The following is a 26,239-nucleotide window of genomic DNA, read 5'->3' as shown; positions in this document are numbered from 1 at the left end:
GTACCCCGGTTAACGTCTTGTCCCTTTCACCTCGTTTTCGCAAACACATCGTCACTTTTCGATTTAAAGCTTCTTTCGTGACTGCAGGGATTCATCTTCTTGGTTCTTTCGGTAAAGTCATCACGTAGAAGGGAAGTAATAAAATAATAAAAATAAAACATCATAAAATAATTCTCACGACGTTTCGGCTACAACGCAAGCAGCCGTCTTCAGGTGAAGAATGAAACACTGCCAAGCTTGGAGCGTATATATAAGCTGGGTTGGAGGGGTGGAAGAAGAGCGCCTTGACAAAATAATTTTCATATCAAGAGGAATTTAGCATATTTATGGGAAATGCGTAGGAGGTGGGCGGGGGGGGTTCAAAGTCATATTATGCCCGTGCATTATGCAGGATTACTTAACACCATTGCCCTGACTTGCGTCGTCTCGACCCACACTCGCGTCGCTGACGGCATCGTCCTGCCTTGCTCGTTATCCGCCGCCTCTCAGCCACCGCGCCTCCACCACCGCCCCGCCCCGTAAATCGATGTTCGTCGTCGCACCTTGCAGGAACGCATCCCCCGACGTAAACCGAGGTACTGCCGTCCAATCACGTGGCCGATGGGCGTCCACGTCTTGACCTCGTTACGCGACGCAGGGCTGGGAGTTGGAGCAGAACGCTTCTTACGTACGCGTGAAGGCAGATTTTGATCATTTGGCTGCGAGGAATGGCCGCTTGATAAGCCACATCGTTGAGCTATCATTTGTTACCAGCTCGCTTCTGAAAAATAAGCTAATAGCTGAATGGCCTTTTAGTAATCGGCTTATCTTTCTCATAAATAGCACTCGTATTGTGTGTTTATATTGCTTGTTGTGAGTTTCTGACCCGCCCATACTACACATCCGTGAAAAAAAAGCTTCATTGTTCATCGGATACCTCCAGCATGAATAAAGATTCTGATTCTGTATGTTGAACTTCAGTCGCACCGTACGTAGTCAACAGGGATCCATAGGCTCACACAGAGACTCATACAGAGACCCATAGACACATATAAAGACCCATAGACTCACTCAGAGACCCATAGACTCATACAAAGACCCATAGACTCACACATAGACCCATAGGCTCACAAATAGACCCAAATACTAACACAGACCCCTAAACTCATACAGTGATCAAGAGCTTCACACATAGACCCATAGACTTACACAGAGACCAATAAACTCGCAAATGACCCAGAGCTTCACACAGATACCTATAGATTCACACAGAGACCTATAGGCTAACACATCAAGTTCAAGTTCATTTATTAGGTATAGCCCTGTGAGCCATTCGGCTCTTGAATCGGGTGCAACCGCAACAAAAAAAAACTAAAACATGAACAAAAAACATCTTAAAGTGAATATGTGACTAAGTGCAAACAGAAAATCCAAGAAAAGACAGCAAAATATTGCAGAAAAAACACCGTACACCAACGCTGTGTGCAAAAATCCCAGTGGGATGCAAGTCCAACAACAACAACAACAACCACAAGACAACTTAGATTAAGGCCATCAGTCTAACTCTGTACTACAACAAACAAACATGGCTAAACCAATACACTTTTCCAAATCACATAGACCCATATACTCTCACATAGACCCATATACTCTCACAGAGACCCATATACTCACACAGAGATCCATGGGCTAACACATACACCCATAGGCTCACTCAGAGACCCACAGACTCACACAGATGGGCTCACATAGAGAGCCACTGAGAAACTGGAATGCGCTGGCAGTGGCTTCCCCATCAGCACTCTCTCCACCCAGGAGCTGGGTGCTGGCAGTCCACGCGGCTTCCCAGGGGACACCGGCCTGGTGAAGCTCAGCGCTGGTGCAGCAGCAGCAGCATCGTCACCACCACCACCACCGCCACCACCGCCACACGATGCCAATGTGGCCCAATTAAATTTCGATTTAAAGCTTTCGTGACTGCAGGGATTCATCTTCTTGGTTCTTTCGGTAAAGTCACGTAGAAGGGAAGTAATAAAATAAAAAATAAAACATAATAAAATAATTCTCACTTATTTTATAATTCTCACTAATTTTATTATGTTTAATTTTTTTAATTTTATTACTTCCCTTCTACGTGACTTTACCGAAAGAACCAAGAAGATGTGGCCCAATTGTCAATGGGTTCAACCTGCAGCGCGCCTGCCCATCCCGGAGTGGAACACCCCGAGGGAGGGACATTACGAACCTCCGCTACCTGGAGTCACGAACCGTCGCCACCAGCCTGCATGTGCTCTATCCGCGTTGAGAGTAAATAAATCCGCAAGCGGATATTTGGATATTTGTCGCGGGCGCCGCTTTCAAAGATAGTTTTCACATGAAGCATCGCGAAACGAAAGGGAGCGGATCGCACAACCGCCGATGGCGCAACACCATCACAGGTTGGCGGTGGAGGAGAGATGGTGGGTGGGACAGAGGTTGCGGATGAATTGTAATAGCAACGAGAAGAAACAGTCAAGCCTGGTTCTACCGTGAGCTGCTCCTCACCCGCCACGTGACCACGGACACAAAGACAAAGATCCCCCCGTGTAGCCTGGAACAGACTGTTGGGGCAAGTGCTGTTAGCGAGCACCTATGAAGGGCTGAAAGGTACACGAGGGGGTGGGTGGCCAGCACCACGCCCGGCCGCCTTTGTCTCCCCAGTGACAATGTTTACACACCGCACCAGGTACTCATTTTAGGCTGAGTCGACCTAGGACCGGTGAAAAGAATCGTCACTGATTTTGGCCTTGAGCGAGAATCGAACTCGGGTCGCCAGGTTCGTAGCACAGCATCGCGTGCTAACCGCTGCACCACCGCTCCCCACATATTGGCAGTTAACACGGATCGCTTCAAGAAGCAGTACAAAACAGACGATACGTTCTGTATCTCCCCCCCTCCTTTCCCCTGTTCTATGTGGGTCTTCAGTAAGGAATGTTTACAGCCTCGTTTAAAAAAAACATACGTTTAGCATTATCCATGCTTTGGTATCAATCCAGGCCACTTTGCCCACCCACTACGCTGGGGGCGGTGAAGCAACCAAGCGGTTACGCGTTTTCCGCTGGTCGCAGACGTTGCAGTTCGTGACCAGCGGCCGCCCTGGTTAATACTGTGGGTGCATCGGCCATGATACTGGTAGGAACTGTCAGGTTACACCAGCCCATATGGGATTATTGTGTCCGTCGTGCAGGGAGGGGCTGGGTGGGGAGGGTGGGGCTGGGTGGGGAGGGTGGGGCTGGGTGGGGAGGAGAGAGTGGGGAGGGGCTGGGTGGGGAGGGTGGGGCTGGGTGGGGGGTGGGAGGGGTGGGGCTGGGTGGGGAGGGGCTGGTCACCCCGTGGTGCCCTTATAAAACTCAACGTTTAACCTACTCACCGTCGGCTTGTACCCGCCCTCACAGTTGGGCATATTTGCGGAATACACCACGCCGCCGTTGACCCTGGCCATTGACCGAGCAACCCAACGTTCCTACCAGCTCCCTCCGCAGGAATGTGTTTCACGCTACGTATGTATCTTGAACTTCTTTCGCACCGTACGTGGCCGACCATGCCAATTGGATGTGCGGGGGAAAGACAACACACTAAACACAAAACGCAGTTTGAAAGAAATTAGTTTCTATTCAGATTTAAATGTGCGTAGCTCCAGTGGCTTCCTAACATCGGAAGGACTCATTTTATTCCTTTTAGCTTTTCATTGAGAATGTCCCTTCATTTTGATGTTTATATTTGTCTTCATTTTATACGTAGGTCTGCCTTCGTTTAATTCATACTGTAAAGTTGTGCGATGCCCTCTTTAGTGGGGGGCGAGTTTTTTTTTTACTCAAAACATCTATTGAATGAATTAAGGAAGAGCATTCCACATGGCCACAGAAGCGCATTTGAAAGCGCGCAATGCGGTGACCATCTGAGTTCGATGTCCAGCCAAGAGCAGCTGCGTGATGCTCCTTGGCGAGATCAGTGAGGTATTGTGGTCAATCTGCGTGTCATGAGCGAGACCCGTACAGTGGATGGCAACGATCCTGGGACGTCGTTCTGAAAACGAAGCCCGATTGTGTCGTCCAAACAAAATTTGCCACATTTTTCGATTTAAAGCTTTCGTGACTGCAGTGATTCATCTTCTTGGTTCTTTCGGTAAAGTCACGCTGTCTTCCCGACAGACCTGTTCTTCACCTTAGGACGGCTGCTTGCGTTGTGGCCGAAACGTCGTGAGAATTATTTTATTATGTTTTATTTTTTATCATTTTATTATTTCCCTTCTACGTGACTTTACCGAAAGAACCAAGAAGAAAAATGTTGCCACATTTGAATAAATTACCCACGAATTACTGGACTGGGTAAACACGCGGCTACGTTGCTCGCCACTGCGAGACTACCGCAGACTTTAACCATCGGGTAAAAAGGGCAGCCGGGCCCCTTAGTGATAGCAACGAGGACTGTGCGAACACCCAGCGTACGGATGATGATGTTGACCATCAAGAGTTGTGCTGTATTTGGACAAAAAAAACCCCTCCAACTCAACCTGCCACTCATTCGCCATTCTCCTCTTGCTGTCAATGCTCATTTTTATTTCCCCTTCTCCCATCTGATGATCGTTGGGAATGTGTCCCCCTTTTGCGAGCGGTGGAAACTCGAGAAAAGGTCAACGCTAGGGCCGATGGCGGCGCACGTCTTAGCCTATTTGTCAGCATTGATGCTGCACGCAGCCGCAGCGGGGTTGTGACTTAATTAGACGAAATAATATATGCAGCAAATCGGAATTAATCAGCAGCAGCTATGGTCGTTCCGCTGCTGGATGAAGACCTCCCCAGTAACTCCGGCCGTCTCCCGAGATCCCGCGATGTGCTAATTTTATACGGGGGTTAGAATTTTTTATGACGATTTGGGGGGAAAAAAAGTTAAAATTGGAGAACTCGTAATTGCGTGCAAACAAAAACGAGCGTTAGTAAATGACTGAAAACAAAGGAAAGCACATTGAGCCACGAGACATTTAAACCCAATTTGTACTCAATGTTAAACAGATTTTGTAGATATTATTACGTATCAACCGGGACACTTTGCGAGGAGGGAGAACAGGCAGCGGTGAGGAATACTACCAGATGGACAATCACGCCAGGGAGATTGTACGACCATACTTTGCCGCATTGGTGAGTGCAGCGAGGTGCAAAGTGGCTGAAGTGAGGAGGAGGGGGGGCACTTAGAACTGGTTCAGATATCACTTGCCACTGACGTTAGCCGTGGCCAGGAATTTAACTCCGGAGGTCGCCGAGATTAATGTTTAGCACAGCAGTGCGTTAACCACTGCGCCACCACTCCGCTCCTCCCGAGGGTTACAACTTCACGAAATGAACACGGCAAAGAAACCGGTGGTGTCCAATGCCTTTCACCCCAGGGCTTAGTTCGACATTGAACATTTTCTGGGTCGCTGCTCGACTGCAGTGAAGGTGGCATCGTGGCCCATCGCAGCCACAACCAACAGCGAGAGATATTGAAGCTGAATCTTGACTTAAAGCTTTCGTGACTGCAGGAATTCATATTCTTGGGTCTATTGGTAAAGTCACGTAGTTCTAGATTTGAAGCTTTCGTGACTGCAAGGATTCATATTCTTAGGTTTTTTCGGTAAAGTCACGTAGGTAAAAAAATTAAATTAATAAAAGTGACGGTTCCACCTGAAGACGGAAGCTTGTGTTGCCTCGAAACGTCGTGATTTTTATTATTTTATTTTTATTTTATTTTACTTTTATTAATTTAAATTTAAATGTTTTACCTACGTGACTTTACCGAAAAAAACCTAAGAATATAAAAGTCACGTAGATAGGTTCAAAGAAAATAACAAAAATACAAAACTACAGTAGTTTTTTTGTTATGTGGTGTCCAGGTCGCCGATCTGGATGGACCCGGCTGAAATGAATCAACACTTTCGCTACGACTGCAACACGAGAACCCCAATGTTCTGTTTGAATCTCTGCTCTGGCACATCCACCGGCTAAAAATAATAATATTCAGGGCCTACCTTGGCTCCTCCCACCCTCAACCAGTATATTTACAAGGACTGTTTTCTTGGAATTTCTCTCACTTGATACAGCTATCGTGCTGTGACGGTTCCACCTGAAGACGGAAGCTTGTGTTGCCTCCGAAACGTCGTGATTTTTATTTTATTTTTTATTTTACTTTTATTAATTTTAATTTTTTACCTACGTGACCTAAGAATATGAATCCTTGCAGTCACGAAAGCTTCAAATATAGAATTAATCCCCCCCCCCCCAATTTACAAATCTCCACGCCACGTCACCTACCACCAAACACAAAGATCCCCCACCGTGCAGCCTTAACACACTTGTTGGGGCCACCACCGCCACCACCACCATCCTCTCACTCACGCTACCCCCCCACGCCGCCGCAAACCCCATCACGGATCACTTCCCACGGCAAAGTTCAGCTTGGCAAAGCGCGCACGCACGCGCACGCACGCACGCGCGCAACGTTTGCGACGGCGCAAAACAAACAAATACAAAATCATAATTAATTACTAAGTGTCCGACCCCCCCCCCCCCCCCCGCGCGCGACCATCGTCCGTCGGAGTTTTCTAAGCGGAAGCCTCTGGCTCTCTGACAACAAAACAATACAAGCGAGATAGAAAGTGTTTTTTGTGTTTCTCTCTCTCTTTCTCTCTCTCTCTCTCAAAGTAAATAAAGCCCCCCCCCCCCCCACTCTAACAACAAAACAACGGAATTCTTTGTCAAAGGGGCTCCATAAAAAAAAAAATCCAATTTTGAACCCGTTCCTTATTAATACAATTTAAACGCTGGGGGGATTTCTGAGTGCCAAGCTGAGCTCGTCACAATGCGTCGCTTTGTGCGCAGATTACAGCGCGAGACAGGCGAAGCGAAAGTGGATGGAGCATCGGCCTGCTCGAGTGCAAAGTGGACGACTTTTGTTTTCTCACGTTCAGAGCAACGATTCGCGTTGGTGGGTACTGCTGCAGTGTTTTTTTTTATCCTTTATATTAAGTTCGCTTGCTTGATTGCTTGCGTGCTTGCTTGCTTGCTTGCGTGCTTGCTTGCTTGCTTACGACCGTGCACATCTTTCGGTCGTTTTTTAACCCACTTCCCGTGATCCAATCGAGCTGACATTTTGCACAGAGACTCGTTGTGCGAGACAATTAATTTTGGTGAAAAAGAAATTTCCAAAATTTTACACTGTTTAGGGAAAACAAATTAAATATTTAATTACCAATTGCTTAATACTGGCAGACAATCATCTGACCCATAGGTGGCAGCCATCTCAAGCCAGAGGACGAGAGGACTCTAGCCGCCACGCATATAAAGGATTTAGAGTGAACAACTTTGTTTTTACGGGTTTACTTGTTTTAATTGTGGTGGTTGTTGTTACCCCGAGCTCTCAATACTCTGATAGTGCACTGTTTTTGAGTTGTACGCCTTTTGGCGTCATCTGGTCCAACACCAATGGAGACTAGGCTCTAAAAAAAGCTGTCTCGGGTGTGGACCAATCAACGTTAAGGACAGTGCATATCATTATCATCATCAGAGTTGTTTCTTTTTGTTTGCATTTTGACTGCTTGTGTTGTGGTTATTGCAAACATGATGCCTTGCATAAAGGTGTCAGTTTTGTACCAGTTTAAAGGGTAAAAACCTACTACTATATTTTGCCACTGGTAAAGGAGACCTCATAGTGGATGTTGTTGTTAAATCAGCGTCAGTAGGCAACCGCTGTTATGTGTTGACGATGATGATTGTAACGATGCAAGTCGTGATATGTTATATATATTCTTTTGCAGCAGCAGCAGCAGCAGCTATTCTTGCAAAGTAGATATCTTTGTTTCTCATGGTTTTTGAAATAAATTATTTACCCAGAAGAATAGTGCGATAGTTTTTGTGAGTAAGAGAATAAGTGGAAAGAGTTTATTGATGATTGATGATGATTGATGGACGCTAATTATCATTATGGTATCATAATGGTATCATAATGGTGTACATTATTCCCACAAACACAGTATATTATTGACATGCACTATTGTGACGCTACATTCTCTTAAAAAGAACAGTTGGAACTGATTAACGATGATTGATGGATGATTATAAAAAGAACGAGTAATTTATCCGGGGAAGACACACTGAACGAAATGACTCCTCTTTTCAGGCGGGTCTTGCTGCCGTACGTTTTTAGTCAAGATGTTTTCGGCCAATTTACCAGTCGGTTACGCACGTGGAAAGAAAGTGGAGCACTCGGAGAAAATTCACAAGCGCGAGCGGAGTCAACACTCCCATACGGACGTAAACTGGTGGCGATTAATCCAGGGGACAGCACCCTCCTCGCTGCTGCCTCCAAAGTTCTGGATTACAGGCAGCCACTTGCATAGCCACCACCGCCCAGCTGTGATAATGAACATGAATATTATTACTGATACATCTGCCACTCGTACAATCTCTGAAATAATATAGAATTGGACTAGATCCTCTGCAGACCCTTCCTGAAAAACAGCTTAACTTTCCATGCGAGAAGATCGGTATCATTACCGCACAATCATTGTCTACCACCGAGAATATGAATTGTCATTGTCCACCACCAAGCTGAAATCTGCAAAACAAATTTTTGACGTGTAAGTGACAGCGGCGTGACTTTTTAAATCACTGGGTACTTTTTTTTCTTTCACATATCGCCGACAATTAACTTTGACCACAGGTCAGAGCACAGTATTTTTAAACTGATTAACCCACGAGCCAAACTCAAATGCAAAAAAAAAACCGCCACGTGTTCCGTTCAATGCTTCATCAAAAATTAAACGGACAAAACTAAAACGCTGATTTGCGACCGTGTTTGTGACTAGGACTTAACCTCTCCATCGGCGATGTTTGAGCAGCGCACGGGAGAAAAAAAATCAAAGGTTAAGGCGCAGCCCTGCAATTTATCGCTCGCGTCCCTACTGGCGGAAGGGCTTCAACTCGAGGGAGTTTCAAAAGGTATCCCGAGAGGGTACATTGTGTGCCCAGTCGTCCACGCATGCCAGACGTCTTGGAACAGTTGTGCGTACCTCACTCTTTACCCCACCGCACTCAACGTGCAGATGTTTTCTTGTTCATGTTTTTGTTTTTTTGTTTGTTGCGGTTGCACCCGATTCAAGAGCCGAATGGCTCACAGGGCTATACCAAATAAATGAAGCTGAATTGCAACTGAAACTGACTACAACCGTGCTGTACCACATTTCCACAGCTGGGTGGACGCAGCTGATAGGGATTTGAAGAAACTCCACCGCTACCCCCCCCCTACCCCCCCAATGTTTTAATTTGATTGCCGCTCCGGGCGATCGAATTCAACCGGAGTGACCTCTGGACCGCGCGAGTCCAGCTCGGTAACCGATAGACCGCGCCGGGCGCGGTTACACGACGCTCATTTCTGTGATGCAAAATAATCATTGTGTAGCACTGTCTGGGGTCGAGAATCTGATCTTGCACAGAGACAGAGAGATCTCTTTGCAAAAACTTTGCTAAAACGGGCTCAAACAAAGGGACTGTTATCCACGGAACAGAAAGACTTTATGTTTATAAAAAGCGTAAAGAATTACCTATCGCAATTCAGATGAGCACTCCCACGAATGAGGGCTAGGTAGAGCAAAAAGGAAAACAGATTCTATATTTATTTATGTTACAAAACTATGATTTTTATTTATCTGAGCAGGTTAGGCCTACTAAGCTATATAGCTCTTTTTTCAGAAGCGACCTGGTCACATGTGATCGCTTTAGCGAATCGGCTTATCGCGTGGACGTTTATTGCGGCCAAAGACTCTAAACGTTTGATGCTGCTTCTAAATGTGGAGGGGACAAAACCCGGAGGACCCGGAGAAAAATCCACGCGACCACGGAGAGAGAGAGGGAGACACGCAAACTCGAAATATACAGCAGGCGTCAGGGTCGGGAACGAACCCACGACCTCCTGTATACCAGGCGAGGGAGTTAACATCTCCTAGCCACCGTGATGAGAGCGAGAGAGACACACAAACTCGAAATATACAGCTGCAGGCGTCAGGGTCGGGAACGAACCCACGGCCTCCTGTAAACCAGGCGAGGGAGTGAACATCTCCTAGCCAACGTGATGAGAGAGCATTTGCGTGTCATCCTTGCGCAGGGGCCATGCAAATCTTCTCTGTATTGTTCCAATTTTAGTATATGTACTGCCGGAGGGAGTGAACATCTCCTAGCCACCGTGATGAGAGAGAGAGACACGCAAACTCCAAATATACAGCAGCAGGCGTCAGGGTCGGGAACGAACCCACGACCTCCTGTATACCAGACGAGGTAGTTAACATCTCCTAGCCACCGTGATGAGAGAGAGAGCGAGAGAGACACGCAAACTCCAAATATACAGCAGCAGGCGTCAGGGTCGGGAACGAACCCGCGACCTCCTGTATACCAGGCGAGGGAGTGAACATCTCCCCACACCCGAGTCGAGGTAGTAACACCCCAGTGGGCCCAGCCGTGGTCAGCAGGCGCTTGTCTCGCCCCTCGATGACTCGTCATGAGCAGTCTCGAACGAGCCGTATCTCTACATGTGTGTTTTAACGTCTGTGCGATCCTTAACGTTTATCTATATATATATAGCTTTTGTTTTTAAAGTTAATTATAAATGACGCGTTGGTTGGGCGACACTGCTGTTGCGTCCGCTGTGGTGGGCAATCACAAACCAGCGACAACCCAACACATTGGCAAAAAATTATAGGTAACATCAATAATAAGTGACGTTTCGGGCTGACGGTGCTTCTTCACAACACATTGACGTGGGTTGCCCAAAAGCGTTGAAAACGTCAAACAAATAATATGTTCGACAGATATTTTGTCAGTCTACCGCTGGACGAATACAACTCCCTGGGATTCATATTATTGGTTATTTCGGTAAAGTCACGTAAAAGGGAAATAATAAATAATATAAATATAAAACAATACAAATTCTCACGACGTTTCGACTGCAACACAAGCAAGAACATTTTCTTGCTGTGGATTTTACACCTGATGATGATTGCTTGTGTTGCAGTCGAAACTTCGTGAGAATTTTTATTGTTTTATATTAATATTATTTTATTATTTCCCTTCTACGTGACTTTACCGAAAGAACCAAGAATATGAATCCCCGCAGTCACGAAAGCTTTAAATCGACATTAAAAAAAACTCCCTGGGAGTTTGTGCACGGGGGGGGGGGGGGGGGTCAGTGATCCAGGACCGGCTCACTCGCCACTGATGTTAGCCGTGGCCGGGAATAGAACTCGTGTCGCCAGATTCGTAGCGCAGCGCGCTAACGGCCGAGCCAGCTAAAAGAGTATCAGCTTGTGTTCTAACATGTGACACAGATACATACGGTGTTAAATCTCGATATTATAACGTTATGTTTACAATTGTTTTACACGCAACGAGCGATATTTTAGAGATTTAAGACGCAACGAATGCGTAGTTGTGGGGATACATTGTGGGCAGCGGAAACCAGCGTAGAAAGAAAATACAATGTTGTACTGTACTACACTACTACGTCTGTGCTCCCTGCCAAATTCACATTGCCCGGTGAAGTGAAGTACCGTCAAGACAACAACAACAACCGCCATTCGCCACTAAGTGGCAGTGACGCCATCACGGCGCTTGTGCCAGGCTATGTGCACACACACACGCACACATCCACATCTCCCAGAATCACAAGATGCACCACCTCCAACGTTAACTTTAAAGTCCGGGTGACTGGGGGTGTCGTATGCTCTGGAGAATACGGTAACAGTGCGTAATACGATATCAACAACTTCATTTTAATGAACGTTCAAACGTGTTCACGATGTGGAGAATATTGCTCTGCTATGTAATTGCAAACTATTTTTGCACATTAGCGGGGGGGGGGGGGGAGGAGGAAGGGGGTGGGGGCGATGCTATTTTCAATGACCCTGAGAAAGACAAAAAGGCATGAACACACACGTTTAATCTGTGTCCTTTGTGTTATGGAACGTGATAATGACCCACATCACGACAGACCACTTAATAAACAACACTTATCATCGGCCTGACAATGAATGTGGGTAATCAGACCTCCCTTACAAATGAGTTAATGGATCTCGGGGGGGCTCTCACTTGTCAAATAACGCAACAATTTCAAGACACCCAGTCGCTAATAATTTTAATTGGTCATTGTATGTTCATAACTATGGCTATAAAGCCACGGCGTTGTCAAATGTTGCGCTGCATTGCACTAAATACCTTTCGTTAACAGCATTTTACGGGATGTATGTTTGTAATCGGAGATGCGGCGAAGGACAACAAGCTAGACACAAAAATACGTTCTGAAAAAATTAGTTTTCAATCTAACATTATTTAAAAGTGCATAGCTCCCATTGGCCTCCTAATATCGGAAAGAAGAGCGTTCCAGACGGCCGCAGAAGCGCATCTGAAAGCGCCGCGCGACGCTTTGACCACTGTCTTGTTCGATGGGTACCGCTGCTGCTGCTGCTACGAGGATGATCGGAGTTCGCGTGATGGTTAATGCTACTTGATCAGAAACATGCCTATGTGTCGATTTAAAGCTTTCGTGACTGCAAGGATCCATCTTCTCGGTTCTTTCGGTAAAGTCACGTAAAATGGAAATAATAGAATAATAAAAATAAAACATAATAAATTAATTCTCACGACGTTTCGGCCACAACGCAAGCAGCCGTCCTCAGGTGGAGAACAGCTGCTTGCGTTGTGGCCGAAAAGTCGTGAGAATTATTTTATTATATAGTATTTTTTATTATTTTATTATTTCCATTCTACGTGACTTTACCGAAAGAACCAAGAAGATGAATCCCTGCAGTCACGAAAGCTTTAAATCTAAAAAAGCATCGCGATGTTTCAAAAGCAGCATTCAACCGGGGATGGCTACGGCACGCAGAGGAGCCCTTCACCCAGCAGTGGATTGAACATGGCTGATGATGACGACGACGACGGTGACTCGGCACGTGTCTCGCGCACCGTGCGCGCTGGGAGGGGCGGGGGGCGGGGGGAGGGGTTCGTGGTGGTGTGTGTGTGGGGGGGCATAGCCCCGTGTGTAACGCGTTGCGACAGGCCGCCGGTCGCAACATCTGTGCGGGCCTGCGCGCCCATCTGCGCACCGACTGCAGCGGTTTAGCGCAACGCGCTGACGCGGCAAACCCCCAGCACGTCGGGGGGGGGGGGGGGGGGGCACGACACGGGTCCTCCTCGCGACCCGGGGGAGAGAGAGAGAGAGACGGGGGGTCCCACACCGTCCCGTGTTCTCACCCGGATCAGCGAGACAGCGACTTCAGAGTGAAGAGAGTCACGGTATTGATTGACGCTTCGAGGAATCCGACGAGCTATGCAGTTTCTCTTGACCGAAGGGACACTCGAAGGCATATTCGGACGTGGTTTAGAACTGCTCTTTGCGCCGAGTTTGTGTTCTTTTCGACGATAAGGCACGGTTTGGCTATGTACGGTGCGAAAGAAGTTCAACATGCGTACGCACATGGTTACAAAAAATAAAGCTTGCGTTGTGGCCGAAAGGTCGTGAGAATTTTTTTTATTATGTTTTATTTTTATTATTTTATTATTTCCCTTCTACGTGACTTTACCGAAATAACCAAGAAGATGCCTATGTATGTGTCTCTATCTGTTTGTCTCTGTGTGAGTCTCTCCCTGCAGTCACGAAAGCTTTAAATCGAAATTTAAAGCCCTAGAAGTTCCACCTAAGATCTCGTTAGAATAATCCCCGAGTTTGATTCGGTCTCGCGAGAAAAAAGAAACCACGCTTGTCGGTGGTTTGCTCACTCGCTGTGGCAATCGCCGTCGTCACGTTCGGATTTGGGGGTTTCAGTCATCGCCGACCGTGAGAAACCTCCGTCCACTCCGACAACCAGAAAGTTCCTAGCGCAGACGTGGCGGCGACAAATCGTCGGCGGAGGAGCGTGAGCCTGATTTAAAGTGTCTGGTTACCGATCGCGTTCGCTTTGTAAAATTACATTTTTATTCCGTCACTTTATTTTTTGTTCGGGAAAAAAATATTTCGTGGTGGTTTTCTTTTTTTTGTACCGTTATCATATCCCTGTAACGGGTAGGGCACGTTTATATCGCGACTTATTTAACCACGATTGGAACTAAGATCTGCCCAGCGTGGTAACATCTGTACCGTGTGGTAACATCTGTACCATCACAGGTCGCCCATGAAATAGAACCCCAACGGCGTATTGGGCCCTTCCTGCTGAAATAATAAAAAGATGAATGTAAATCTCTTGGAGGTGGCTTCGAGACACCTACTAGATATTTAGATGTGGCTAAGATACACCCACAGAGTGTCTAGAAGTGGCTAAGAGACACCCACAGCGTGTCTAGATGTGGCTAAGAGACTAAGAAACCCACACAGCGTGTCTAGATGTGGCTAAGAGACTAAGAAACATCCACAGCGTGTCTAGATGTGGCTAAGAGACTAAGAAACATCCACAGCGTGTCTAGATGTGGCTAAGAGACTAAGAAACACACACAGCGTGTCTAGATGTGGCTACGAGACACCCACAGCGTGTCTAGATGTGGCTACGAGACACTCACCGCGTGTGTAAATGTGGCTACGAGACACCCACAGCGTGTCTAGATGTGACTAAGAGATACCCACAACATTCTGGACACAAGAATGGTATTTTTGAGTCCGCGTTTTTCTCCTTTTGACAAGTCGACACAGAAACGTCGATTGTGGAACGTGAAACTCCGCGGTGGCACACACACACACACACGGCAGGAGCTGGCGGAGTTGCGTAGATGTAATAGGATCATGGTGCAGTAGAACCCCCTTTAATCTTGCGGAGAAGTGGGGAGCCAATTTTGCGGAACATATTCTGTGATCTAACCAATTACCACCGCTCCCGACGCACACACACACACACAAAGACAAAGATCCCCCGGTTAGCCTACGTAGACTGTCGGGGCAAGTGCTGTTTGGGAGCACTTAATAGGGCCGTCACGGCTGCAATTCTACACACCTCACCGAGTACTCACTTCAGGGCCGAGTCGACCTAGGGGAGGGAGGTCCACGACTTCCTCAGCTCTCACTCGCCACTGATGGTTAGCCATGGCTGGGAATCTAACTCGGGTCATCGGGGAGGTGCGCTAACCATTGCGCCACCGCTCGACGCCCCACACGCATGTTCAGTGCAGCAAGCAAGTGCTGTTCAGTCTTGGATGTGTGCATGTTAACCTTCTTTCTCACCCTACGTAAGCCAACCGTGCTAATCGCAGGTGCGAAGCGGCAATCTCCCCCCCCCCACCATTGGTTCCAATGGCTATCAGCATTCATTGAACACGCAAACCTCGGAGAAAAGCTTAGCGGTGCATATTTTAGTAACACCACCTGACTATGAATATCTAGAAGGGGCGTTGAGCCTTCAGCAGGAGGGCGGTGGTGTGGGGGGTAGGGCGTGGAGGGGGGGGGGGTCCCCACCTGCACCAACACACACTGACCAGGGTGGTGAAGTATGGTCAAATAACCCCCACGACCTTGCATGGCGTGGGGGAGGCCCTCAACGAGTAGTGGAGTGGCAAAAAGGGTTTTATTTGTCCAATTTAAATGGATACGAAAAAACCTGAGGATATGAATCATTGCAGTCACGAAAGCTTCAAACCTAGAATAAATGGATACATGAATAAATGGATACGTGAAAATACGTTTGAGTTGTATTTTTTTTATAGCGTCTAAATGCAACCAGATCTTAAAACTAAGGAGAGAAAGTAGCTAAATACTGTATTAGTGCGTGTGTGTGTGGTGATGTGTGTCTGTGTGTGTGGGGAGCGGTAGCATAGCAGTTCGCGCGCTGCGCTATGAACCCTGGTTCGATTCCCGCTCACGGCACAACACCGGTGACGATCATCTGAACTGGTCCTGTGCCTGGTCCGATGTGTAAACATCACCACGAGAGAGACAAAGGCGGCCGGGTGTGGTGTTGGCCCCCTCGTGTGCGATGCCGTCCTTCATAGCTGCTCGCTAACAGCATTTGCCCCAACAGTCTGTTAAAGGCTATATGGGGGATATTTGTATATATAGTGACCGTCAGTTATCTACAGAGGAGAATTCAAGGATTGAGTCTGGAGTTAGACAGGTACTGGGAGCCAACAGCATGGAGCTTTTGAGGGATTGTGTGGTGGTCTTGGACTGTTGTTGTTTTTTTGCTGACTTGCCCAAGCTTGCATTTATTGTTGAACAATTGGCAGGAATTGATATAATTTCGCAATTTGTACTCATAGCCTTGATGTATTTTTACTTACTTATTTTTTGTGACCTGCTTCCTTTTTCTATACTTTGCACTCCTATCGGTGTTTGTACTGTTCGTTGTTGTGACTCTCTGACCCGCCCCCTGCTGTGAAAAAGAGCTTCATAGCTCATCGGATTCCTCCAGTATCAATAGAAAATTCTCATTTCGATTCTGGTTGGCTTACGGGAAGGAAGTTCAGTCCGTACACAGTGACAAGGATTCGAGGGCTCACGCTCTGGCTTCAGTGCTCATCTGTCTCCAGCTCAAGCCTCCTGTAAACCACGTGACCTCTGTGAGGCCACCTCCCACCTCGCCGCCACCCACTGCAAAAACAGACTCCGCTCCCTGCAGCAGCGTTGAGGCCCTAATGCAGCCTCTCTCTCCCCACCATCACCTTTCCTGACCATTTGGTCCCATTTTTCCCATTCCTTTTCCATAATTTTCCTCCAATTTCCCACCCCCTTCCCTCTCTCTCTGCCGTCTCTCTCCCCGTTACCTTTCGCTTCTCCGTGCCTCGCATTCCTAAAGTCTCTACTCTCCCTTGCCGCGGTGTAGTCACGTGTAAGCAAAACAAACAAACAAAAGTCGCCTGCTGGAATCACGCGGCTCGACGTGCGATTTCGAGATCGATCGTCGCCGTGACGTGGCATAGAGCGGTGAGATTGGCCGCGCCACACCCGCGCCAGCTGCCAAGCTAAGGAATTCCGTCGCTGACCAAGCGAAGGACAGGTTTGCCGAGACGTAGGAGCGCTGGGCGAGCGAGCGGCACTCCGAGAACGGCGCGCTGCTTTGCCCCCCCCCCCCCCGCTCCGTGTTGGAGGCCAACTTCGTGCACTTTGCGGCACATTCCTCAAGAGAACCCGAGATCGCGAACGGCAACGCACGAGCGTGAAGATTTTTGCGCACCGGTTCAGACGCGCCCGTGGGAATTCTTCGCCTTTGTAATAATAGCAATAATAACATGCAACAAATTTGCGCCTCTAAAGTTATTTTTCACGCGGAGGTCGCAAGGTGCTGTACAGAGCTAAAAACTGAAAATATAATTTAATAATATTGGGGAAAGGCCTCGTCTGGCGGCGAGTTGACCGAGTACATATCGATATTTGTAAAGCGGCTCGCAAATTACTCAATTTTGGTAAAAGCCAAGCGGCAACTTCAACGCCGATGGCAGGAGAGTCCTCGTGCGCGAAGCGTGGCACCTTCCATGACAGTCTTCGGCAACGGCGTGAACACCCACACGTATCACAGTGCTACGATTCAGCTCGTGTCGAGGGCGCCTTTGGGCAGCAAGCAGCCCCCGGTGATTATCTGGAACGCCACCGGCGGATGATCGAAGTGGGCTGCGGACGTTCACCGCATCGTGGGACACTGCCACTCGCCATTGTCCCTCGGTGCACGAAGGCTGTCCGTGCACGTGGTGCAGGAGTCATGAACGGGGAGGGGGTAAAAGTTGAAAAGCGGGAGGGCAGCGTGGAACGAAACGTGCTCGCTCTCTCTCGCTCGCTCGCTCTCTCCATAAAGTGAACGGAACTGAGCGTGCAAAACGACGCACAGCTGTCGAACGCATTATTATTATTTTTTGTAAACCACGGACTCGTCTGCTACCTACAGCTCACTTGCCTAATCGGCTACACGCGCAAAAAAATTTAAACCACAAAAAAATGGAGGGGGGGGGGTGGTGGGTGGTGGGGGGGCTCGCACTCCGAACGACGCACTTGAAACATTCCGGGGGAGAACGCGAGACCGCTCGACGGCCACTTAGCGCGACACGTGCTGCACACGACAAAGTTGTCGTTTGTGCGACGTCAAATAATTTTCTCGTTCGTTTTTTTCGCACGATTTTTTTTCGTGATGTGTATATATATATATTTAAAAAAAAATGACAACCCGATGCGTTTGGACAGAGCGGGCGGCTTGCGTGACAGCCTGTCATTTTAAACTTGTGTCAAGTGTGAAGAAGGTGTCTGCTTGTACGCTCCGAGCAGGCCGCCAGAAGCCCAGCATGTTTTTTTTTTCTTTCCCGAAAGCCCCAGATATCAGATTTTTTTTTGTTGAAACCCCTACCCCCCCCACCCCCGTTTCCGCTCTCATCCCAGGGGCAAAAAATGTGTCGGTGCTCAGATGTCTCCTCGTCTCGCTGTCCGCGAGGCTCGACGTATGCGGCAGCAAGAAGGTGGGGGGGGGGGGGAAATAACCCCGTTAAAGTTTACAGATTGTGGGGCTGTTTGCCGCAACGCCGGGGCAGAAAAGGCGCGGAGTCAAAGTTACTTTCGGAGAGTGGAGTTGGTGATAGGTTGGTGGTAGGCACGAGCACAGCAAGGAAACACGCAGGGGCCCCAAGCGGCTAAAAGAGACCCCATCCCCCCCACGCGGATTGATGGAAAAACGAGGGGCCTACAGAGTCATCGGCTCGAATTCTGAACAAATATATAAGCGGATAATCGATGTAGGCAAGCGAATGAACATCTCGCACGCGTGCGTTGTCTTCGACAGCTCTCTCCTCTCATCATATTCCATCTTTGTCTATTTTTTAAATTCATATTTAGCAGAGAAGATAGCTTGATTGAAAAAAATATATGTTATTAATGTAGGGTCCTATTTAAAACGTTTTGACATAGCACTAGCAACAACTGCAGCAGTAGGAGTAGCACCAGCAGCACCAGCAGAAATGACAGTCGAAACAGCAAATGCGCAAGCAGCAACAGCAGTAACAGCGGCCCCTAGCTGTAGTGAGAGCAGCACTAGCAGGAGGAGAGGAACAGCAGAGCGGCTAAACTTCGCCGATGCGTATAAGGCATCGGCATGGTACGTGCCGTTACCGTAGCTCAACTGACTAGAAGTCACACGCGTTCTAAAGAATTCCTGGATTAATTGTATCAAGCTCTCCGGGCACAAAAGCCACGCTTGTGCTGTTCCCAATATAAATGAACACCTGTTCTTTTTTTTTTGTTCACGGTACGCAAACAGTGAAAAAAAAAAAGCTAACCGTCTTATGATTTCAGACAGGAGGCGAAATGATTTCCCAAAGCTAGACCAGAAAACATCTGTTCGCCAAGAGCAGGCGAGGCTTGCCGCGCTGCCAGACTGCGCCGGTTAGCACAACAAACGGAGGCCGGGGCGGATACCCGTGGAAGATTTTATACTCTCGTCCGCCAATTGCAACACCCAACGGCCAAAGGAAAAACGACGTTTCCTTGTTTCCCATTAGCGGCGGCTGCGGCGGCGGTGACCGTGGAGCCAAGAAAGGAAAAGGTCTCGGGGAAGGAAAAACATTTTATTCAAGAGATGTTACTACGCACGGCGCAGAGATGCTGTCCCCCGCCGATACGCCGCTCTGGTGACACCGCGTCAACCGCGGGGTCACGCGCGGCGGCGTGGGACGGCGGGAGACGTTTTTGTTTTGTTTGCGAAGTTGGCAATGTTTTTTTGGGGGGTGGATGGTGACAATTGGATAAAAAAAATGTTGCTCTGCGAGGGACGTCGTTCGGTCGCAAGCGAGCGTTTGGGTCGAGTCTTCGTGGAGCCGGCGTTGTTGCCGAGCCGAGGGCGGTTCGATTCCCGAAGGCTGTCTGTGGAACGTGTGGTTTGGTCTGTTTTTTGTTTCTTTCCTTTCGCGAAGGATACTGCAAGCGGGGTTACGGCGGCGACTGCGGCCGCATCAACCGGAACGCGCCCGGCCTCGTAAGATCTCGGAATCTTAGCAGGGGCTTCAGTCTCGATAGCGTTTTGGATGGGCGGTCACCGTGAATAATGACCGGTTGTGAGCAGCAGCGGGTAGTGCGGCGAAATGTGTTCTTGTATTGTACTTCTGTGCCACATCTATGCTCCCGCCTGCACAAATCCACACTGACCGATGTGGTGAAGTATGGGCAATGACCAATGGAGCGCATTGGGAAGGCCTTCATCCAGCAGTGGACTGACAAACGAGCAAGAATGTTACGAATTATTTGACCAATGTGAACTTATGAGCAAATAATAATAATATGTAAATGTACATCTGAAAAGCGATAGTCTAAATCAACTTATGACCAGCTGACAATAGGATCTCAACTTACAAAAAATGAGGTCAAATGACCTCATATGCAGTGTTAGTTTTAAACAAGAATATACGTAACAAAAATTTAGACAAAAAAAATGAACCAAATCGAGTGACTGGAAGGGCACAGAGTGCACATCTGTGCACTCGCTGCCCTGGCCAGGAAGACAAAGGTAGCTGGGATGTGGCCCAGTGTCTCAACAAACACAATCCCCGGTTGCCGACGGAAAGAGGCACAGGTGCAGCTCTGAAATTGCTTCGTCATGCCACCGCTGAGACCCTGGGTTTGAATCGTGGCGGGTGGGCGGGGGCGGGAGGAGGTTGCAGCTGGCCTCAGCCACATCATCAACGACTGCACAAGAAGACAATCACATTTAAAAACAAGAAGTTAATATTTCTAGATTTGAAGCTTTCGTGACTGCAGGGATTCATCTTCTTGGTTCTTTCGGTAAAGTCACGTAGAAGGGAAATAATAAAAAAATAAAAATATTATATAATATAATTTTATTATATAATATTTTTAATTCTTTTATTATTTCCCTTGTACGTGACTTTACCGAAAGAACCAAGAATACGAAGTTAATAATTTAGTTTTCACTGAATACAAATAGAATAATGTACACACCTTTGCCAATCCCACTGGTCCGTGATGACCTCTCAATGTCTTGTCAGTCATGCGACATTTTTATTACCATACTTCACCACATTGGTCAGTGTGGGTTTGTGAATGGGAATATGGAGTGGGGGGGGGGGGGGGGTAAGGCCCAGGACTGTTTCCCATATTACTCGCCACTGATCTTAGCCATGTACAGGATGGTTTTTTTCCATACTTCGCCACACTGGTCAGTGCAGGCTGGTGAAAGAGGGACCCATGACTGGTTGACATGCCACTCTCCACTGATGTTGATCATCCCTAGGAATCCAACTCAGGTGGCAGGGTTCGTAGGAGCGGTGCTCAAACCGCTGCGTCCCCCGTATTGGCATCAAAGTTCATTTATTAGGTAGAGCCCTGTGAGCCATTCGGCTCTTGAATCGGGTGCGACCGCAACAAACAAAAAAACATGAACAAGAAAACATCTTAAAGTGACTATGTGCAAACAGAAAATCCAAAAAAAGACAGCAAAATATTGCATAAAAATCACCGTACACCAACGCTGTGCAAATATCCCAGTGGGATGCAAGTCAAACAACAACAATAACCAAAAGACAACTTAGATTAAGGCCATCAGTCTAACTCTGTACTACAACAAACAAACAATGGCCAAACCAAAAAACGTATCGAAAATCACCAAAATAAAGCCATAAAAGCAATGAAACAGTAATCATAGGAACTGTGACCGAATGGCTAAATTCCAGCTCTGAGACGAAATGTTCCAGTGTGATTGACATCTGGAGGTATGGCTCCCGGTGTGGGTAAAGAGGCCTCGCTAAAGCGACCTCTTAAAGTAGTTCTGCAACTCCACCGTCTACGGAGCCGTTTTCTGACACGCGGTGGTGCACCGCTCGCTGCAAGAGCTACGAACGGACGTTTCTTCGGTCACGTGACACGAAACCGATCGCTCAGTTGAAATATAATTGGGTGGAATAAAAAAAATAAAAAATAAAAAATAGGTCGTAGTCACTTCATGCCTGGTGTTGCTTTTAACAAAGTATAAAAAAATGACAAAAAAATAGATTAGAGGGAGAAAAAAAAATGAATGAAACGGCCAAAGTGTACGCAGATGTGCGCTCGCCACGCTGGCCAGGAAGCCGGAGCCTCATTCCTAAAACAGATAAAACTAATTTGGGAATTCCGATCTAATTAATGTCTGTTTCTTTTTTTTTTGAAAGACTGCACATCTTCTGGAATCCCCGTGGCGCGTGTAGTTGAGTCTCCCGGGAGACTCCGCGTCCAGATTTCTCTGAATTGCGGCGGCGCATCACAACGCGAATTCAGCTCTCATACCGTTGCCGGCGTTCGGGCTTCGTGCGTATTCATCGGACGCTACCGCGGTGAAATCCAGAGGTCGCCGGTTTCGTTGCGGCCTCCCGGTGCGGCAAGTTCGAAACAAAAAAACCCGTTGCGAGTTTATTCCCGCTGCCCAGAGGTCGCAAACGGGTTTTGATTCCTTACCCGTACCCAGGCGCACCAGGGTCGCAAACGGGTACCCGTACCTGTACCCTACCCGATACCCGGCTACCTGTACCCGGCCGGGTATCGGGTAGGGTACGGGTACTCGATTGCGACCTCTGGGATGAAGCAATGTTGCAGGCGCGGGTGGGTTGATTCTAGGAACTTGAATTGTGAGAAGAGACAAGACGTTGGGAAATGAGTGAAAAACAGTTACTCACCAGTGACACACGGCCTACCCATACCCGGCTGCACCAGGGTCGCAAACGGGTACCCGTACCCGGCTGGGTACGGGTAGCCGGGTATCAGGTAGGGTACGGGTATCGGGTACCCGATTGCGACCTCTGCCGCTGCCTCTGTCTGGGCCAAGTCGTATAAATGGGTTCACCGCCATTTGGACGAATCAATCGGCAGGTCACGTGCAGGTCTTTTTTGTTCGTTTGTCAAAACGTCTGGCCAGAGTGGAAGAGTAGGCCAAATTCCCTCTCTAGAGTGGCTCTTTCCCGAGCTCGTCCGCAAGCAGTGGCATGAGCAAGGAATTGCAGGGCCGCGCCTTTTATATTTCTCGGTCAAGTGGGGATGTTCTGTGTTGCCTGTGTTACAATTGTCGGGACGTTTTGTTGTTGTTGTTTTCAAGCAGTTATAGCTACGAGCAAAACCTCTCACGGTAATTGTTAATCATATTTCGGAAAGGTTTATTATTTTTCCAATAGCCGTTCCTTCAATACTTCACAGAACACAATCGAAGTATTCTTTTATTTTATTTGTACAAATAAAAATAGAAGCTGTCACCATCATCAGCCATGCTCAATCGACTGCTGGTTGAAGGCCATCAGTATCTCTTACGTCCCTGCGATGTAACAATAAACCTGAGCTTATTGGATGGCTCCGTCACCTCGAAATAGACTTTTAGTCTCACTAGGCTTTTACGTTTAATAAATTAGGATAACAATCTACAGGCCTTCATCAATCCACTGCTGGATGAAGGACGCCCCATGTCATGTCAGTCGTGGGGGTCGTTTGATGAAATTTTAGTGAGTAGTGGGTTGTAAATCAGCTGCTAACTGACTGGCAATGAGTTATTATCACAGTACAGTGTAAGGATTCGAAACGGGAGTATTTTGAATATCTTAGCCAAGGAAATAACCTTTCTCAATCCCATACATGTGTAGGGCTGTTACAGAGGGTCTGTTTGTGTAGGGCTGTTTACATAGGGGCTAATGGAAAACAGACAGTGGGCGGGGTCTCCGTGAGCACACGGGGTGGTGCCCGCAACGACGTCCGTACTGGACGGCGTGAGGGGGGTTTCGATCCTCTAACGGGGTATAAAAAGGGTTGAGCCAGAGAGCTCGGGGCTCAGTCTTAGAGTAGTTAAGAGAAGAGAGAAGACCAGCCAGATAGGCCCTGGACTCCCCCTGGGACGCCGCCCTTGTAAGGGCAGTGCAGGCTGGAGCCAGTGGCGTGGTCCCGGAACCAGAGTCAGACCTCTGGGATTCCGGGTACCGTAGCCCGACTAACCAGTGTCGGGCCAGACAGCCTCCCCTAGCCCGTTAGCGAAGGACTCAGCTAGGAAGGCTAGCTAGGGGTGAATTCCCAGTTGTACGGGTGAGGGGGCCGATACATCCCTCTAGTACTGTAAGCCCTTTGTGTAAATAAATACGTGTGCCTTACCCCGTTGTCCACGCGTCTTCAACAACACTTCATCTGGCGTCAGAAGAACCAAGAACATGGACACGCGCCAAACAACTCGAGCCAGGGAACAGCGGGCGGAGGACGCCGCCGAAATTGCCGAGCCCGAGATGGCTCTACTAGACGACGTGCAGCCGGGGCCGGATGCGGGCTTACCGGAGCATCGCCATGAAGAGGAGCAGCGGGGAGACGACCTGAGGCTGGCTCATGAGAGGCTGGCGGAACTGCTCTACGCCGCTGCCGCTGCGCTGGGGGACATCACACGGCTGGCGGCTGGTGGTCCACCGCGGGGCGAGAGGAACCGGCGTGTGGAGCGCCTTCCCGCCATTTCTGAAGATTTAAATTTTGAAATTCCCGCCATCGACGCAGCGACCGCTAGGGGCGTGGCCAACCTCAACCTGGGGTCCGACATCGGCCGCGCTGGGGCTGCTGCATCAACGACGGAGGAGGGCGCGTCATCAAAGCTGCGACAGGCGATGCCATCTGCCATTCGCGCCGAGACGCAGCCGAGTCGGGGAGGCAGCAGTCCACGGGACTCCACGGCAGCCGCTGCGCTACACCAAAGGCTGCCCCCGCTTAAAGAATTCGTGGGCGCAGAGGGCGACTGGAGCGGCTTTCAAAGACGCTTCCTCGCCCACCAGGAGATGGCTAAATGGACGGACGAAGAAGCTCTCAGCGCCCTGCCGGCGCTCCTGGACGGCGACGCGCTTGCCGCCCTAACATCGGCACCAAAGGAAAGGCGCTCCACGTTACCGATGGCGCTGCAGCTGCTGGGAGGGGTCTACGGACCGTCGGCGGAATGCAGACAGGAGTTCTACGACCGCAAGCGGGGAGAGAAGGAGTCGCCCCTAGCGTACCGAACGAGCCTCCTGGCGATGGCCAAGTCGGCCTTCCCCCGGATGGATGACGACGGCATCGACGCTATGGTAACGGAGAAGATACTCCTCCTGGCCGACGATCTAGACATCGCTGTCGTCGCACAGGAGGACGCGGAAATGACATCGCTCCAGGCGGCGCGGCTCCTCCACGCAAACCTCCTGTCGCTTCGACGCAAAGCCAGCAGGGCATCGGCGGGGCGTGCGGTGGCTGCAGCCACCCTTCCGACGGAGGAACTCTACGCCGTCGACCACCGACGGCAACAGGCGACGAGTGCACGGCCGGGCCAGGACGGGTCAGGCCGTTCCGACCACTCGTCACCTCCGACGTCGCTCCCGCGGTGTTATAACTGCGGCGTCCGGGGCCACGTCGCCTCGGGGTGCCGCTCTCCTCGTCAGCGCGGGACGACACCTCACCGGGACGACGGGCCTCATCCCAAGCTCCACCGTCAAAAACCGGCGAGTCGCGGCACCCCACACGTTTGGCCCACACACACACCCGTCACGCACTCAAACACCGCGACGAGAGGGGGGCCGGTATCACGCACCATCGCACCATCACGCACCACTCCGGGTACCCATATCGAACCCGGCCAGTGGTCCGTGCTGGCCGATCGTGTGGTTGCCGCATCGTCGGGGTCGTCGGCCGTTGTAGGATATATCGACGGGGTGGAAGTGCGCATCCTGGTCGATACGGGGGCATCGGCGACTATTATTTCGGAATTAATTTACAATATTCTCCCTGTCCGGAGCCGTCCTTTGATGCCTGTTAACGTACCATTCTATGCGGCTAACGGGGGCTCACTTGGCATCATCGGACAAATTCGTGCCCAAATTTGTATTGGGGAAATTAAATTGTCTGGGCCGATTTTTGTTTCGTCCTCGCTGGCGGTTCCGTGCCTGCTGGGGACGGACTTCCTGGCCAAAATGCCGATTGTAATTTTGATCGACCAGGGGTGCATAGAGCTTCCATCGGGCAGACGCATGGCGTTCCTGCCATCACCAGTTGCGACTCGGACGGCGTTCGCGACGGTGCCGGCGTTCGTGGAGAGAACGGTACGCGTTCCTCCGGGAACGCAAATGTTGGTGCCCTTGAAGCTTCGGCGGCCCCTCGTTAAGGGTGCCGGGGCGCAAGGGGTACTGTTGGGACCGTCTAGGGCCGGGGTTAGTGGACCTGATTTACTACCGGCCCAGACCATAGTGAGAGGGGATAGTGAACCCTTCATCGCGGTCCTAAACGTGGG

At 49.1% G+C, this 26,239-nt stretch overlaps 1 protein-coding gene and 1 pseudogene across 1 annotated transcript in view; both read right to left on the bottom strand.

The window, feature by feature from the left end:
• Positions 1–26,239, bottom strand: part of LOC133351928 (nuclear factor 1 A-type-like) — a 399,089-nt gene that overhangs the window by 343,051 nt on the left and 29,799 nt on the right. The gene's annotated exons all lie outside the window — the stretch shown is intronic.
• On the bottom strand, positions 10,130–10,216 carry LOC133352086 (U6 spliceosomal RNA; annotated as a pseudogene).

Source organism: Lethenteron reissneri, chromosome 39 (genome assembly GCF_015708825.2).
Source record: "Lethenteron reissneri isolate LAM-NWPU_2019-01 chromosome 39, ASM1570882v1, whole genome shotgun sequence".
NCBI lineage: Eukaryota > Metazoa > Chordata > Hyperoartia > Petromyzontiformes > Petromyzontidae > Lethenteron > Lethenteron reissneri.
This window is presented reverse-complemented; position numbering and strand designations above follow the sequence as displayed.